Raw genomic sequence first — 15,926 nt, forward strand, 5'->3', positions numbered from 1 at the left:
ACTCTGCAGAACAGGAAAACACTGTTTTGCGTATTTTCACTTTCAGATACATATACGGAGTCAAATTGGCCTAGGATTTTTGGAGTATCATTTTTTCATCGGAAGAAGCACCATGGGCCCTGGAAGCACACCTGGAGAGGCCTGGGGCTCAAAAGAGGCCAAGTGACGCGCCCAGCAAGGGAGGGCGCGCCACCCATGCTCTTTCGGCCGTCGACGTCCGATTGCCCTGATTCTTTCGCTCACCGACGTATTTTGACCTAAAAGGACTATATATATGTGGGGGATCCTTATTCTATGATATTGTGCAATGAGATCTGATCATATTATGTGTAAGATGTATTGATATATGCATATTATGTACCCTGCTCTTAAGTATTTGTTCTGATCCAACATCTATGCAAGAACGTGTATGGGGTGATGTGTGTATTAGATGGAGTAGCATGGTTTTAGTGATTGGATAGTGACAATATGTTCAAGATCTATTAAGGCTTTGCCTTTTGTGTTGCTACCTTACTAGGGATAAAGTGAATGCATGTGCTATGTTCGTCACGTGAAAGTAGTGATGATCTTGTTTGTTCAAGGTAGAATATTTCATATTCAAACTTCATGTCAAATTACTTATGGCTATGCTCTGTTAATTTTTAATACAAGATTGATGAAGTTTCTTTCTTGTGGAGCATAAAATAAATGTGTTGCATCATCTCTATGTTAGGACGTGATGCCCATATTAATTATGATCTTACATATACTATTATTTGCACCTTTATATATCATTGATGAATTGTTACTTGTCCACCACAACTTAAAGAGAGGATAGTCAAGTGAACCCATGAACTCCGGTCCACTTTTTATCAGAAGAACCTTCTTTATATTGCTTTTACCTTGTCTTATTTTTGCTGCACTATTTTAATTCGAAAATACAAAAATATTTACTTTTCTTATTTGCATCGAAAACACCAAAAATAATCAACCTCTTTACAGTTTTTACTTAGTTGTTTTATCTACTCTAGTTTTATTTGCTTTATTTCTACTTGTGTTTATTTACTTACGTGAAACCTTGTGCTTGACAACCACACAGTGGAGTTGGGACACAAGGCTTTTATTTTACTTGCAGAATTGCTAGAAAAAGGGAGAAGAGAATACTATTTGTCCAGTTCCCCGAGAGTTCGATATAAACCTTCGATTCACCTTTGTGGGGAAGATACTCTGCTGATACAACACTCTATACTTGAAGTCCCAATATATCAAGATCTTTTTGGCGTTGCTAGTAGCTTCCATCAACTGCATTACGGTATAATATCAGACGAGATGACCCTGATGATGTTGAGGGAAAGCGCCCCAGGAAGAGGGTTCCTGCCAAGGTTATGTGGTATGCTCCTATAATACCACGGTTAAAACATTTGTTGAGAACTAAAGTGCATGGCAGGTTGTTGCGATTGTACAAATAAGACCGTAAGAAAGACGTGATGTTGAGACACCCCACTAATGGGTCGCAGTGGAGAAAAATCGAGAGAGGGAGAGTTGCTTCACACAGTCTTTCCATAAAAAAAATACCTTGTCGTTTGGGTCGACCATAAAAAATATCTGATTTTCGCAAAACTATACAAATACACATATATTTTCGAGATGTAACATGTGAATTTCTTGTTGGACTTTTTTGACAACTAAAAATATGTTTTTTTAGATAGAGGGAGCATATGCATCCGGCATCCGAATTAAATTCCCGTAAAACCCATCGGTAACAACAAGTTGTCACGAACCTTTGGGCATCTTCTAACTACTCATTTCGTGAGGAGGATATCCAACAAACTTTATATCATTATGTTTTTAAAGTATATTTGGCAATAATATCTTTACTTCCCAAACATGATGTTAGTGGTTATGAAGTGAAAATTTCTCAAACAAAAAAGTGAATAGACATCATAGTGTACCAGTCTTTTGGAGGTGTTTATAGGTAGGGCGTACATGCGTGTGTTCATACGGGTGGGTGTATCCACGTGTTCATCAGCATCTGTGTTTGTGTTATGTTTCCCAAAAAAAGTAGTTCCTCGAAGAAAAAAAGGTGCACAAACCACAACAATTTAAGCATTTGTTGTTGCTAATTCTCACTTAGCCGAGATGTAAATTAACTCTCGATATATGCTTTTGTCCATTGGATTGGTCTGCTTCTATTTTTGGGGACTTTTTTTGTAGGGCATGAGTCAGGTTTACCGCAAGGCCACTAATTATGCATAGAAAAAATCATTAGCCCGGAAGAGGAAAACAAAGGAGGGATTGATTAACAGAGAATTAAGAAAATTCTCGGTCAATCAAGCCTTAGGCGCATACTTTTTTACAACGTCTAGAAATATTTTCCACTTTTATTAGTTAAGAAAGAGTAGTTAGGAATCCCGAAGGCCCCTCTCTTCCTACCAATTCAGAAGCTGAGATACAAAAAATTCTGAAAATATATATTGAGCGAATGTTCAAATTTTAGCATATCAAACGAGAGAGTTGTGAACCATTAATTTTTTTTATTCGATACTGAATGATAACTGTCATGCAAAATGACAATTTTTTTTTGCGAAACATTGTACAACCAAAGACGCTCACACATATGCTCACACACTCACCCTTATGAACGCACGCACACCCTACCCCTATGAGTACATCCGAGCACTGGTAGAAAAAACGTCCTTTAGTCGCGGTTCGCAACTGGCATTAAATGAACAAGGGAGTTATTAGTTACTTGATACAAGGAAATGAACGAAAGAGACCGATATAGTGCGCAAATGATTGAAAATAATTACTTTTGCAGCATTTCTCTGGTACCGGACCAATACTTTGAATCCATATTCAGAGAGTCCATGACGACAACTCTGGAGTTGTCAAATTCAATTGTTATCAGAATCCAATGGAACCTGCGGACACGTTACATGCACAGTCATGCATAAGTCATCGATTAGACATAACATGCATGGAGTAAACAAAATAGAATATGCACAAGACAGAAACACTCACCCAAAACGGCAAGGAAATAAAATTTGACTTTTGAGTGACTGCTTTGTAAGAAACCGATACAAGTCTTTCTTCACGTCTTGGGGGTATCTTTCTAACACATATCCATTAATGATATGTGGGTCAATGAATCCAACATCAAAAATGTTTTTATTTTGCATTCCCCAAGCTTCATTCTGCATAATAGCGTACACAAAAATATAGTTAGGACAATATAGTGCAGGCAAATGATAGCGTACAGAAGAAATAAATCACTTACAGAATGTAGCAACTCAGAATAGATTTGTCGAGCTCGCGCAGATTGAACAACTGGAACAATTCACTCAAATGAACTTGTACATGGTACTGTTTGAAGTGATGCTCCTCTAACTTCCGCATGAATATATTCTTTCCTAGCGTTATTTTTTATGAAATCATTGTACCAGCGTAGCAGACTTCGCATATGTGTTGGTAGACTCGCTTCCTACGCAGGCTCGACGAGAGGCCCATTCGGCACATATTTAAATGCCACCTCACTTATTAGCGCATCATCAAGGTCTAAGAATGCACGAAGAGTCATATTGAACTCGGACGCTCTTTCTTTGGCCGCCGTTACAGTCATTCCCTATTCTGCAGCAGCTGCTATGATAGCGGGGTCCAATAGTTCCATGTCCTTATCCATATCGTCTCTGAAGGACGCCGTCGTATGGGATGAGCGGGGGGATCGATTGTTTTCTCTGTTCCCCAAGCTGGGAAACTTGTTTCCGGCATTTTCTACTTGCTTTCTTCTCCTCCAAGGCTTTCTTGTCCAATAATTCTATTTTCCTACGAAATTCACGTCCATAGTTGTCTTGCAGCGAGATTTGGGAAGGTGTCGTCAAAAAATCCTTAGCCCAGTTCTTTTGCTTCTCAGTAAATACTGGCTTGGGCTCAGGCTCTTTTTTCGCCTTCATATCCGCCTTCCATTTCTCATGCTGAGCAGCCGCGGACACGTTGGTTTCCTCGACACTAAGTTCCCAAGGCCTTGGGAGGAGAGGCTTCAGTGATGGAATTGGTACCTTTGTGGTCTTAGGTACATAAGGGTCCGGGTTAATAGTCCAAGAGGGGGTTTCCTTGCTGTCTGTCTGGTTCTGCTTCTTCGCCGGAGGTGGATTGGGTGGCGGCGTACCCGCCGGAGGAGGACTGGGGTGCGGCGGCTGCTTACCCGCCGAAGGTGGATTGGGGGGCGACGTCGGCTGACGTGAAGGAGGTGTAGGTGAACAACAACCACCACCACCACCACCGTGACACAAGCATAGCCATCTTCAATGGGGTTGTTGTGGTGGAGTGCTCCAGGTGTACATGGTAAAGCACTGCCGATCACTACATTCAGGGAAATTTCCCCACTGGATAATGCAGATCACATTCTTTCATCTCCTTTACATCATCCACGGGGTAGTGAGGCTCCGGTGCACGAATCTCGATCGTCGGTGCATTAGCACCAGCCGGGGTGAAGGGTGCATTAGCACCAGCCGGGGCCATCAAGGGTGCATTAGCACCAGCCGGGGCCTCCGTGGAAGCCACGCTGCTTCTCCGCTGCTGGCTTCCGACATCCGCTGCATGATCTTCATGCGGCCCTGCAGCCGATCTTTCTTTTACTAGTTCATTCACAATATGATTCACCTCATGGAGTTCCGATGCCAACTGCCCCACAAGATCTGCATCTCGATCCGTCTTTCTCTCACGGCTTCTGTAATGGTACGGGTCATTGTCCTGGGAAGACCCTACTTTCCACGGAATGTCGCCTTTGCCTCGTACACGTCCTGGGTGTTCACGATTCCCGAGGGCTAATGTCAGCGCGTTGTTCTCTCTGTTGAACTTGATCTTCCCCTCTTGAGCTTGGGTCATTGTGTCAATAAGGGCTTGGGTGGGTTTAAACGCTTTCTTCCGGTGAACACACATCCCTGTCACGGGGTCTAGCGATCCCCCAAGCCCGTACCACCAGCTTTTGGCCCTTGGGTCCCATCCCTCTGTACCTAGAGGGATTCCTCGCGCCCTCAGGTCGTTCTCCATCTTCTCCCACTTAGGCTCCGAAAGGCGGTATCCTCCTGGCCCCATAATATGATTGTACTCTTTCTTAGCCACATTTTTCTTATTTTTTTTCCGATATGGCCTTGAAATACTCCGATTTCTTTTGCCTCACAAATTCTGGCCAAACATCTTTCAATTTCTCATATTTTCCATTGCAATCTGGAGTCTTGTTCTGGTTGACATAATCACGGGCTATATTTTTCTTGAAGTTCCGGAATGCTTCGGCCATCTTGTGAAGAGCGAACTCTTTGACTAGCCTCCTCCTCTCACATCCACCCGGAATCTCGTTACCGAATTCATCGCGTTTGTTGAATTCCGGAGGTAGAATGAAATGTTCCATAAGCTTTCTCCAGCAATCCTTTTTCGTTCTCTTGTCAACAAAACTGAAACCAAGACGTGCCTTCTTTGGCTAATTCCATTCCTGGACGGTGATCGGGACATTGTCTCTAAAATGACTCCGCATTGGTTGATAAACTTTGTGTAGTGCTGTTCGGGCTCCAGCGGCTTGCCGTGTTCACTGACAACATCGATGGTATATGTTTCTCCTTGGCTTATCGTCTTGGTTTTGCCACGCTTTGTCGTACTCGATTTTTTTGACGATCCAGCCGAGGGCTAAAAAAAGAAAGAGAGTCGCGTTAATACATATTTATTCAAACCAGTAAGTTTGTATCACCAGAGGCTCAATTTATATATATACCTCGCCGGAGGTGGTTGCTAATTCGAGATCGTCGTTTGTCATTTGCCATCTAGAGGCAAACGTTTCAATAACTTCCATTCTTCCTTGGTCATCACCTTCTCGACTTTCACCTTGACCTTCACCGTCAAGGTTCAGATAAGAAGAGACATCTTCTTCATCTTCTTCCGGCACATACTCAATATTAACGTTTATGAGGGCGGTTATATGTGCTTCTGCGTCTGGATCATAGCTTCCCAGAATTGGGTCAGCTCTATCGTCCGCCATATGTCACTCCTGAAGACATGTTGTAAAAACTAATTAATTAAGTAAAGAAGGGGGCGGTGGCGGTGGCGAAAGGGGGGCGGCGGAAGGGGGCGGTGGCAGTGGCGAAAGGGGGCAGCGGTGGCGAAAGGGCGGTGGCGGTGGCGAAAGGGGCAATGGCGAAAAGGCGAGAGAGAGGAGAGAGAGAGAAACACCGACTACCCCGCGCATATGCGGAGGGGGCAGTGAGAGGGCGGCGCACAAAGTTGTGCGCCGCCCCTCGCCACCCCCTTCGTATACGCGCGGGGTCGGTGTGTTTCTGTCTCTCCTCTCTCGCCTAAAAAAACAAAAAAATAACCCGCGCGTATATGGAGGGGGCGGCGCACTGTGCGCCGCCCCCTCCGTATACGCGCAGGGTCGTCGGTGTGTTTCTCTCTGTCTCATCTCTCTCCGCACACAACACCGACTCCGCGCCACCCTCCTTAGCGCCGCCCCTCTCGATCCCAAAAAAAACACCGCGCGGGGGAGGGGGCGGCGAGGGGGCACGCGGTGCACAAAGTTGTTGTGCGTCGCGCGCCCCCTCCCCGCCCCCTCCGTATACACGAGGTTTTCTTTTGGGATCGAGATCGAGGCCGGCGGCACGGGGGGCGGTGTGCAATTTCTCTCTAAAAAATGTGGTATATATGCATTCATTTTAATTTCCTTTTTCTTGTGGAACTAATCAATTTTAAAAAACCAAAAAAAACACAAAAAAAATTAAAAAATCCTCTCTGTCCGGCGCCTCTCCTTCCTCTCTCTCTCAACGCGCGCGCCTCTGTTCATCTCCCGCGTGTGCGCGACCGGCCGGCGGCACCTGCAACGGCGAGCAGCGCGCGCGGCGCTCTCCTTTCCTCTCTCTCAGCGCGCGGCGCGCGGCTCTCCTTTCCTCTCTCTCTCAACGGCGAGCGGCGCCCGAGCAGCGGCGGCGACGACAGCGACAAGGTGGCGGCCGGCGCGCGGGCCACACACGCGTGCGGGATCGAAGTGAAGGGGGAGAGGCGCGCGGCGGCCGAGGGCGGTGACGTACGAGGCGGTCGGGGGCGTCGGCGTCGAGGACTAGGCGGTGGTCGGTGAGTAGCGCGGGCGTCGTCGCTGAGGGCGGCGTCGGGCAGCCTAACGGCGTCGTTCGTTGGCGCGCTGTGTCTTCGAGGAGGAGAACTGAACCGCCAGGGGGACGCGCGCGCTATTTATATTTTGGGATTTCTATTTTCGTGCCCTCAGGTCCTTAGTTGTACTCAGTTTTCCCCAGCCCCTTAGTTTTTCCTCAGTTTTCTCCTGCTGTAGTTTGAAACACTCACAAGTGCTGGACTGGTCGGTAGCCGTCAGGTCAGAGGCCTTGACCGTTAGTCTGATCGGGTGGGGCTGCACAGGGGCAGCTCCTCCCTGACCGTCTCGTGCTGACGGGTAGGGTCAGGAGACACGTCGGAGCAGCCATCCATCTATCGCTGACGTGTGGGCCGTTTTATTTCATGATTTTATAGGTGGTGCTGCCAATGACAAATGGGGCTGCTCTATAGGGCTGCCGCAGCCAATGACCAGTGGGGTTGTCTATTTTTCAGGAAATGACATATATTGCCGCTCTGTGGGGCTGCCTCAGCCAATGACCAGTGGGGTCGTCTATTTATTTTTAGAAATCATATATTGCCTCTCTGTGGGGCCTCCGTAGCCAATGACCAGTGGGGTCGTCTATTTTTCAGGAAAAGACATATATTGCCGCTCTGTGGAGCTGCCGCAGCCAATGACCAGTGGGCTCGTCTATTTATTTATCATATATTGCCGCTCTATGGGGCCTCCGCAGCCAATGACCAGTGGGGTCGTCTATTTTTCAGGAAAAGACATATATTGCCGCTCCGTGGGGCTGCCGCAGCCAATGACCAGTGGGGTCGTCTATTTATTTATCATATATTGCCGCTCTATGGGGCCTCCGCAGCCAATGACCAGTGGGGTCGTCTATTTTTTAGGAAAAGATATATATTGCCGCTCTGTGGGGCTGCCGCAGCCAATGACCAGTGGGGTCGTCTATTTAAGTTTTCTTAAGCTAGACCCATCAGGTGACTATTTTCGCAGCTTAATGTAAAGTGAATTTTATGCTAAACATGCTGGAACCTAATATTGTGTATCGCATTAGTCACCGGAGAACCGCTGGCAGCTCGTTCCCCACCCTCGAACGGAGCAGCCATCGCCGGTGCCTCGTCGCGCCGCCGGCTCTGTCCCCCAGCGGCGTCGGATGGACTGCGGCGGTGCACGTCAACCACGGCTTCAGCACTTGTTTCGTTTGCATGCATTGTACCCACCACAGGAAAGTCCGCCGCAAGCAGATCCGCCGCCCACGACGACCGGGATTTGTTCCACCGCTTGGTAAGACCTCCGCTTCTGCCTCCACCGCCCCCTAATCGATTTGGTTCCCGTATTTTATTGGAGTTTGCAGGTGCGAAATAGTCCTCAATGTCTGGTCGTAGCGGGTACACCAGCGAGGGTGGGGATTCGATCATGTCATGGCCACGTTCTACTTCTCCTACCTCGTCGGAATTGCAGGTATCTAGCTTCTGCTCTCTGTACTACCGTTTAATTTGAAGAGCCGCCATTGCCTGTTGGAGTGATTTTAGTTGTTCTTTTTTCCATTATTGTTACAGTTAGCCAGGCAAGCCGATGATCCATGGTACATTGCATACCAAGATGAATCAACCCAGTGGTGTAGCCAGAGGATGGATTTGGACGAGAAGTGGCCAATTTAGGTGATGAATTGGCCCGTAAAAACCTGATGATATTCGAGCTGAAGCGTACTTGTGGAGGAAGAAAAGAAGAATTCGGAGCTTATTCGCAAGGAGAAGTTGAGAGTTGAGACAGATCTTGCCGTATTTGATCAAGTGGTAGAAAATCTAGAACATGAACTTCAAGTAATGGGAGAGGAGAAAAGTAGATTCATCTGGGCAGTTTTATTAGTTGTCGTCCATGTCCTAGCAGTTATGTGATTGTGGTAGACGATTTAGATAGTATAGAATTATTATTAGTAGATGGCTCTAACCACTGTATTTTTTTGTGGCTCTAACCACTGTATTTTGGTGTACAATTTCCTAGTTGTGCTAAGTAATGCGCGCGATGATTTTAGCATGTACCAGCCTGTCGGATCAAATACATATCAAGTTGGGATAGAATTCAAATCATACATACGGATGTACATGCACACATCAAGAACATGGAGAAGCTTTTTTTAAGACGGAGGTAGTAGATCGAACAATTTTACCCCAATTGAAATTGAAAAATACAAATTTATCATAATTTATCCCAATTTGCGTCGTCAAACACGGCCGCGCAGCGATGGGCAAGAAGGGCCGGGACGACGGGCGGCTGAGGGTTGGTCATCTGCGCCATCCGCCGTCGAAGCGATGTTGTAGGCGATGGCTTCAATGTTCGTGGCATCGATCACCACTGTCGGCACCGCCGCTGTCTTGGTGTACTTCATCAGCGATGGATCTGCGGAGGGCTGGATTGACGGCTTCGCAGCGCGGTTGTAGACGATGGCTTCAATCGTCTTGGCATCAATTCGTACTCTCGGCACCGGAAGAGAGACATCAACAGGCTCCAACATTGAAGGCTGGATCTGCGCCGTCAAAGCGATGTTGTAGGTGATGGCTTCAATGTTCGTGGCATCGATGACCACTGTCGGCACAGCCGCCATCTTGGTGTCCTTCATCAGTAACGGATCTGAGGAGGGCAACGGAAGTGAGACATCAACAGGCTCCGACATTGAAGGCTAGATCTGCGCCGTCGAAGCGATGTTGTAGGCGATGACTTCAATGATCTTGCCATCGATGACCACTGTCGGCACGGCCGCCGTCTTGGTGTCATCATCAACAGATCTGAGAAGAGAAATGACAGTGAGACAGAGAGAGACATTTCAACTATTTATGAGGGTTAGATCCTCATCGGCACTCTTAGATCCACGCCGCCGCACGGTTAGATCCGCGCCGCCGCACGCCGCCGCCCGCACGGTTAGATCCGCACCGCCGCGACCGCCGGAGTAAGAGAGGAAATAGGAGAGAGGAAGATGCGACTGGAATATGCGACTGCCAGGGTTGGTAGGTATGTGCTCTGCTCTTCTCTCCGTATGCGTCCATCGTGGTAGAGAGAGATATACAGGCCGTCCGATCATAAACGATCGAACGGTGCAAGTGTTCGTTGAGCTTTCAACAAACCAAGATCTGTGTGACATACATCTCGACCAATCAGAGATCAGCCAGTGAGTACAAGTGAGGAAAACTGACTAGAACTAAGAGGGGGAAAAGTGAGGAAATGTTTATCGGAAGGGCAAAACTCAGTACGACCGAGTAAAACAAGTGGGCCCGGAGGGGGGAAACTGAGTAACACTAAGTAAAACAGGGGCACCTAAATAATAAATGGACTAAGGGAAATTGAAGCTTTTGTCATAAAAATTGTAAAATTGTGTTATTTGAACAGTATAGTACATTTTGGCCGACGTGATATTGTTTGCAAGTCAAAGATACACAAGTGTGACGAATTTGGACTCATTTGGACAAAGTTTGTAAGCATAGTGGGTATTTGGGAGGTGTGTTGAGTTGAAAGCCCTGCATCTTCATAGCTAGTAGCTCATGGACTAGGAAGTGGTTTTGAAATTTTTGGCATAAAAACTTCATATCTCTATATTTCCTTTTCCATTATTATTTCTCTAGGTTGTAGCTAACATAAAAAGACTCCATAGGAAGGTTCCACCATGTTCAAGGGATCCCTACACCCTAAAACCCTAAAACCTAAACCCTAAAACCCTAAACCCTAGAGAAAATGATAATGTGGCTTAAATGTGGCTTAACACATACATTCAAGGGATCCCTACATTCAAATTGTTCAATACAAAGGGAACCCCAATACAAATTGTTCATACAAATTCAAATTGTTCAATACAAAGGGATCCCCAATACAAAGGGATCATACAAATTCAAATTGTTCAATACAAAGGGATCCCCAATACAAAGGGGTCATACAAATTCAAATTGTTCATACAAATTGAAATTAGTCGTTCAGAATAAAATCTTTCTCTTGCTCCTGGTGTGATTCGCTGGGGCCACCACCTTACTCCAGGTAACCCTACCAGGGATATTACCGGTGTCTATCTTCCTTTTGCCCTCTTTCTTTATCTTCTTCTTCTGCGAAGCTTGTGCTTTTTCTTCTGCAATCTACTCTTCGAAGTTAGCACTCAGCTGGGCCCTATTAAATTCAAGGAAATCTCTCTCAAACTGTTCCCTCTCCTCTAGACTCATCGGTTCAAGCAGCTCTCGATCCATCGGTTCAATTTCCTCATGTTGAATTGTTGCTTCGATCAATCTCCTCATGCTGAATTGTTGCTTCAATCTCCTCCTGCTGAATTGTTGCTTTCAATCTCCTCATGTTGAATTGCTGCTTCAATCTCCTCATGTTGAATCGCTGCTTCATTCTCCTCTGCATTTGCTGCTCCCGCCTGATCTTCCATTCCAAGAGCTGGGTCAACACCATTTCTACAAAGCCTAGAAATGTGTCCAGGGATTCCACAACGTTTGCACTTACGTCTTTGAATTGGTGCACCACCCTCTGCACTAGCTCTGATCCTATTCTTCCTCGGCCTACCTGCCGGTCTAGTCAAAACTGGAGAGTACAGTTTGAAGCCTGGATAGACTGTCATCCATTGGTCTTTTCCCAACAAGGTAGGAACATTCATAGCATATGCAGCCCTAAATTTGGCAACAGAGAAATAATCTGACACATACTGATCAACTTCACCTTCTTCACCCCCTATAACACTCATGAAAAACAATGCGTGTATGCAGGGTATCCCACGGATCTGCCATCCCCTACAATGGCATTTCCTATCAACCAAACTCACTGGATACCTCCACTACATGTTTTTACTGTCAGTGTAGGTTACCTCAGCCTCCATTCCTTTTCTGACGCATTGCATCTTCAATTTTTTTTCCCTGTCATGCAAAGACTTAATCAAAGATGGGAGCATGAGATGGCCAGCATATTGTGTGGATGCAATTCTTTGACGTAGATCGATCTTTATCATGATCATCTGCCTAATATTATCAAATATTTGCCACAACATAAGCCCTTTCAATGACTTGACCTTTGAATTGAAACTCTCCGCAAGGTTACTTGTTACATAGTCTACCTTGCAAATTTCATTGAATTGGCTTCTTGACCACACTCTACCATGATGTTCATCCAAGTACTCCTTCACCCCAGGTTTTTGTTTATACAACACATTCAAATGAAACAGATGCTTCCTAGAGCTGCATGTGTATGAAGCTGGCCATAGGTTGTCAGTAAAAACTTTACCCTTGAATTCTTTGTAAAATTATGTATGAAGTGTCGCATACATTCCCTATGCTCCACTCCAGGGAATACTGCTTCTATCGCACCCTCCAATCCTTTGCAAGCGTCTGTGTGGATAACAAGTCCTGTTGGATGACCTATAAGGTCGCGCAAATTCTGCAGAAACCAAGTCCAACTTTCCTCTGACTCAACCTCCAAAACTCCATAAGCAACAAGGAACATCAAACTGTGTCCATCAACTGCAGTAGAAGCAACTAGCTGTCCTTTAAACCTGCCATGAAGAGCTGTTGCATCCACGGCCAAATAAGGCCTGCAACTGTCCAGCAAGCTTTGAAACAAACAAAAGCCCTTCTAAAACATTCCTTGTGCATTACCTTCCCGCTTTTCAATTTGAAGGGAACTGTATGCTTGTCTATCGCTACAACACTGCCTGGACTAGCCATCTCCACTTCAACTTTGAAAGTGTAAAGCAACTGAAAGCTTTCATTCCATGGACCATTGATCTTGTCAAGAGTCATTTCCTTTGCATAGAACATCCTCATGTAAGGTACTTTTATTTGAAACTTCTCAACAATCTTTTTCTGGAGTGCTGTTGGACCAAGTGAAGGAGTTTCTCTCAGCCAATCTAGGATTCTATCTCGCCAACCACCTAGTCTTCGCTAGCTTTGTTTTCACCTCTGCTCTCCCCTCGAGGTGGACACCTAGGGACCTCCTCATTCCTCTTTATCTGAAACATAATGATAAGGGATGTCAGTAACAGTTAACAAATTTTACACCGTGATCTAAAATACACAACTGGTTGGCGTAGTACCTGAACCAAGCTGCTTCGCGCATTGTGGATGCATGCAGCCTCCACCTACACCTCTTGTATGGGCATTTAACTGTGAACCTACCTGGCTCACTTTTAATAACCTCATAATTATTCTTAGAGAGAAGGCAATATGTAGTAATTGCATTACGGCAGTCCATCATCGTTTTAAATATGTTGCCTGCTGCAAGCTGAGGATCTTCCCTGTTCCACTCAATTGTTGGCAAGTCATCACCTTCGTAATCAGCTAAAAAGAGGCTGTCATTGTTCTCATTCCTCTCTTCATCATCAGTGTGTCATCAAATCTGGCACCAAAAGCAATATCTTCCATGTATTGATCCTCCATTGCCCGCTTACTGCATCGATCTACCAATTCAGGAAACATCAACTCATCCTCATCATCTTGAGGAGACTGATCCCCAATCTCTGCATCGTCCTCCACATCGACCACATAAACGATCTGGCTACCACTAGCACTGCGGACAGATGGTGCTGTTGTGGACCTACAAGGAGCACCGCGGCGCACACTATTAGCAGAGGCAGCAGCAGTAGAGAGACATGATGCCCGACCACCTGATGATGCCCCAGCACCAGATGATGCCTGGCCCCTGTCCACATGGATACGAATTTACCGAAGCGGCAAGAAGCATTCAAAGCAAAAAAAGAATTCCCAGATCGTCTTCGGAAATTAGTGGAACAAATCTTCGCTCCGTGCTGTTGAAATATTTGAAATGAACTGCATCGAAAGAGCTCCAGGTGTACTTATTGTAGATGGTAGCTTTCAAATCCCTCAACGAGATGGTGGTTGCAACCACCGCAGGGAAGTAAAACCCATTCTTATAGCGTTTAGAATCACGCGTAAAGCTAGAATCCAGCCTAACCACCAGCCGAAAAGCCAGCGCTGGATCCATCCTATTCGAAAAGCAACGCAGTTAGTTGAGCAACAACGATTGGCGCTCAAAAACTGCCTACTGTTATTTCACATAGGCAGACGATGCTTACCCAGATGGAATCCATGCGTTAGATCCCTCCGATTCCCAATCTTATCCGCGGCTGACGGGAATAGGCGGCACACCAGACGGAATTACAAAGAGGACAGGGGTAGATCCAGATCTGGTGGAGGCGGAGCCCTCTCCGCCTCCCGGGGGTGGTGGTGGGGGCGGGGCCGGCTCGGCGGCGGACGACGCCATAAGGTAGGTGGGCGAGGACGGCGTGGCGGCGGAGGGGCGGTGTGGAGCTCCTCCAGTCTCGGGCGGAGGGGAAAGCTTTGGGTCAGCTCTTCCAGTCAACAGTCAACACATTTCGAAAGCAATGGTCAAGTCAAAACCACCACGGCTCCCTAGCCGTCACCGGTAACGGAAGGCCTCTGACCAGACGGAAACCCTCCCGTCCGAGCGTCTGCGAGTGGTTTCAAACTAGAGGAAGGGGAAAACTGAGGAAAAGCTAAGAGGCTGGGGAAAACTAAGTACAACTAACGAACCAGGGGCACGAGAACAAAAAAACCCTTATATTTTTCGACCTTTAGTCGCGACTAAAAGGTTTTCGCCTAAATTCCAGAGGTTCCCGCGGAAAGAACCTTTAGTCGCGGTTGGTCTGGCCAATCGCGACTAAAGGTGTTTTTTCTGTTTGTAAAAAACTTCCAAAAAATAAAAGTAAATCATTTTAAAATCATAAAAATACAAAAAATATATCAAAAAATTCAGAAAAATAAAACCAATTCATTTCAAAATCTTAAAAATGGAAATAATATATCAAAAAATTCATAAAAATAAAAACTAATTCATTTCAAAATCAGAAAAATACAAATAATATATCAGAAAATTTAGAAAATTAAAACTAATTCATTTCAAAATCTTAAAAATGGAAATAATATATCAAAAAATTCATAAAAATAAAACTAATTCATTTCAAAATCAGAAACATACAAATAATATATCAGAAAATTTAGAAAATTAAAACTAATTCATTTCAAAATCTTAAAAATGGAAATAATATATCAAAAAATTCATAAAAATAAAACTAATTCATTTCAAAATCAGAAACATACAAATAATATATCAAAAAATTCAAAAAAAATAAAACTAATTCATTTCAAAATCTTAAAATAGAAATAATATATCAAAAAATTCATAAAAATGAAACTAATTCATTTCAAAATTAGAAAAATACAAATAATTTATCAAAAAATTAATAAAAGTAAGACTAATTCTTCCCGCCTCCTGTCTTCCCGCCCCCCAGCTTCCCACCATTTCTTCCCACCTCAGTCTTCCCGCCTCCTGTCTTCCCGCCCCCCTCTTCCCGCCATTACTTCCCGCCTCTATATTTCACGGGATTGCAGGAAATAATATCTGAGGCGCAACTTCCGAAGATATCGCAGGGCGTGTGTACCAACGACATCTTCGAGAAGCTGCGCCACGGGAGATTTTCCAACCCTTTCCCCAACACTGTTAGACGATCGAGATGATGGAGTCTTTCACGGGCTTGCAGGAAAATTTTCCCAAGGCACAACTTCCGAAGATGCCGTAGGGCGTGTGCACCAACGACATCTTCGAGAAGCTGCGCCACGGGAGATTTTCCAACCCTTTCCCCAACACTGTTAGAGGAGATGATGGAGTCTTTCACGGGCTTGAAGATAAAATTTCCCGAGGCGTATCGATGCTAGGTTGGCTTGTTGGTCTGCTTGCCAAGGCGTATCGATGCTCCTTTTATAGGCACGGCGCCGCTTCTGCCTTGTCTTGTTCCTCCGCAGGGCGTCGTGCGCTACATGCT

The sequence above is a fragment of the Lolium rigidum genome, chromosome 3 (assembly GCF_022539505.1).
Source record: "Lolium rigidum isolate FL_2022 chromosome 3, APGP_CSIRO_Lrig_0.1, whole genome shotgun sequence".
Classification (NCBI taxonomy): Eukaryota; Viridiplantae; Streptophyta; class Magnoliopsida; order Poales; family Poaceae; genus Lolium; species Lolium rigidum.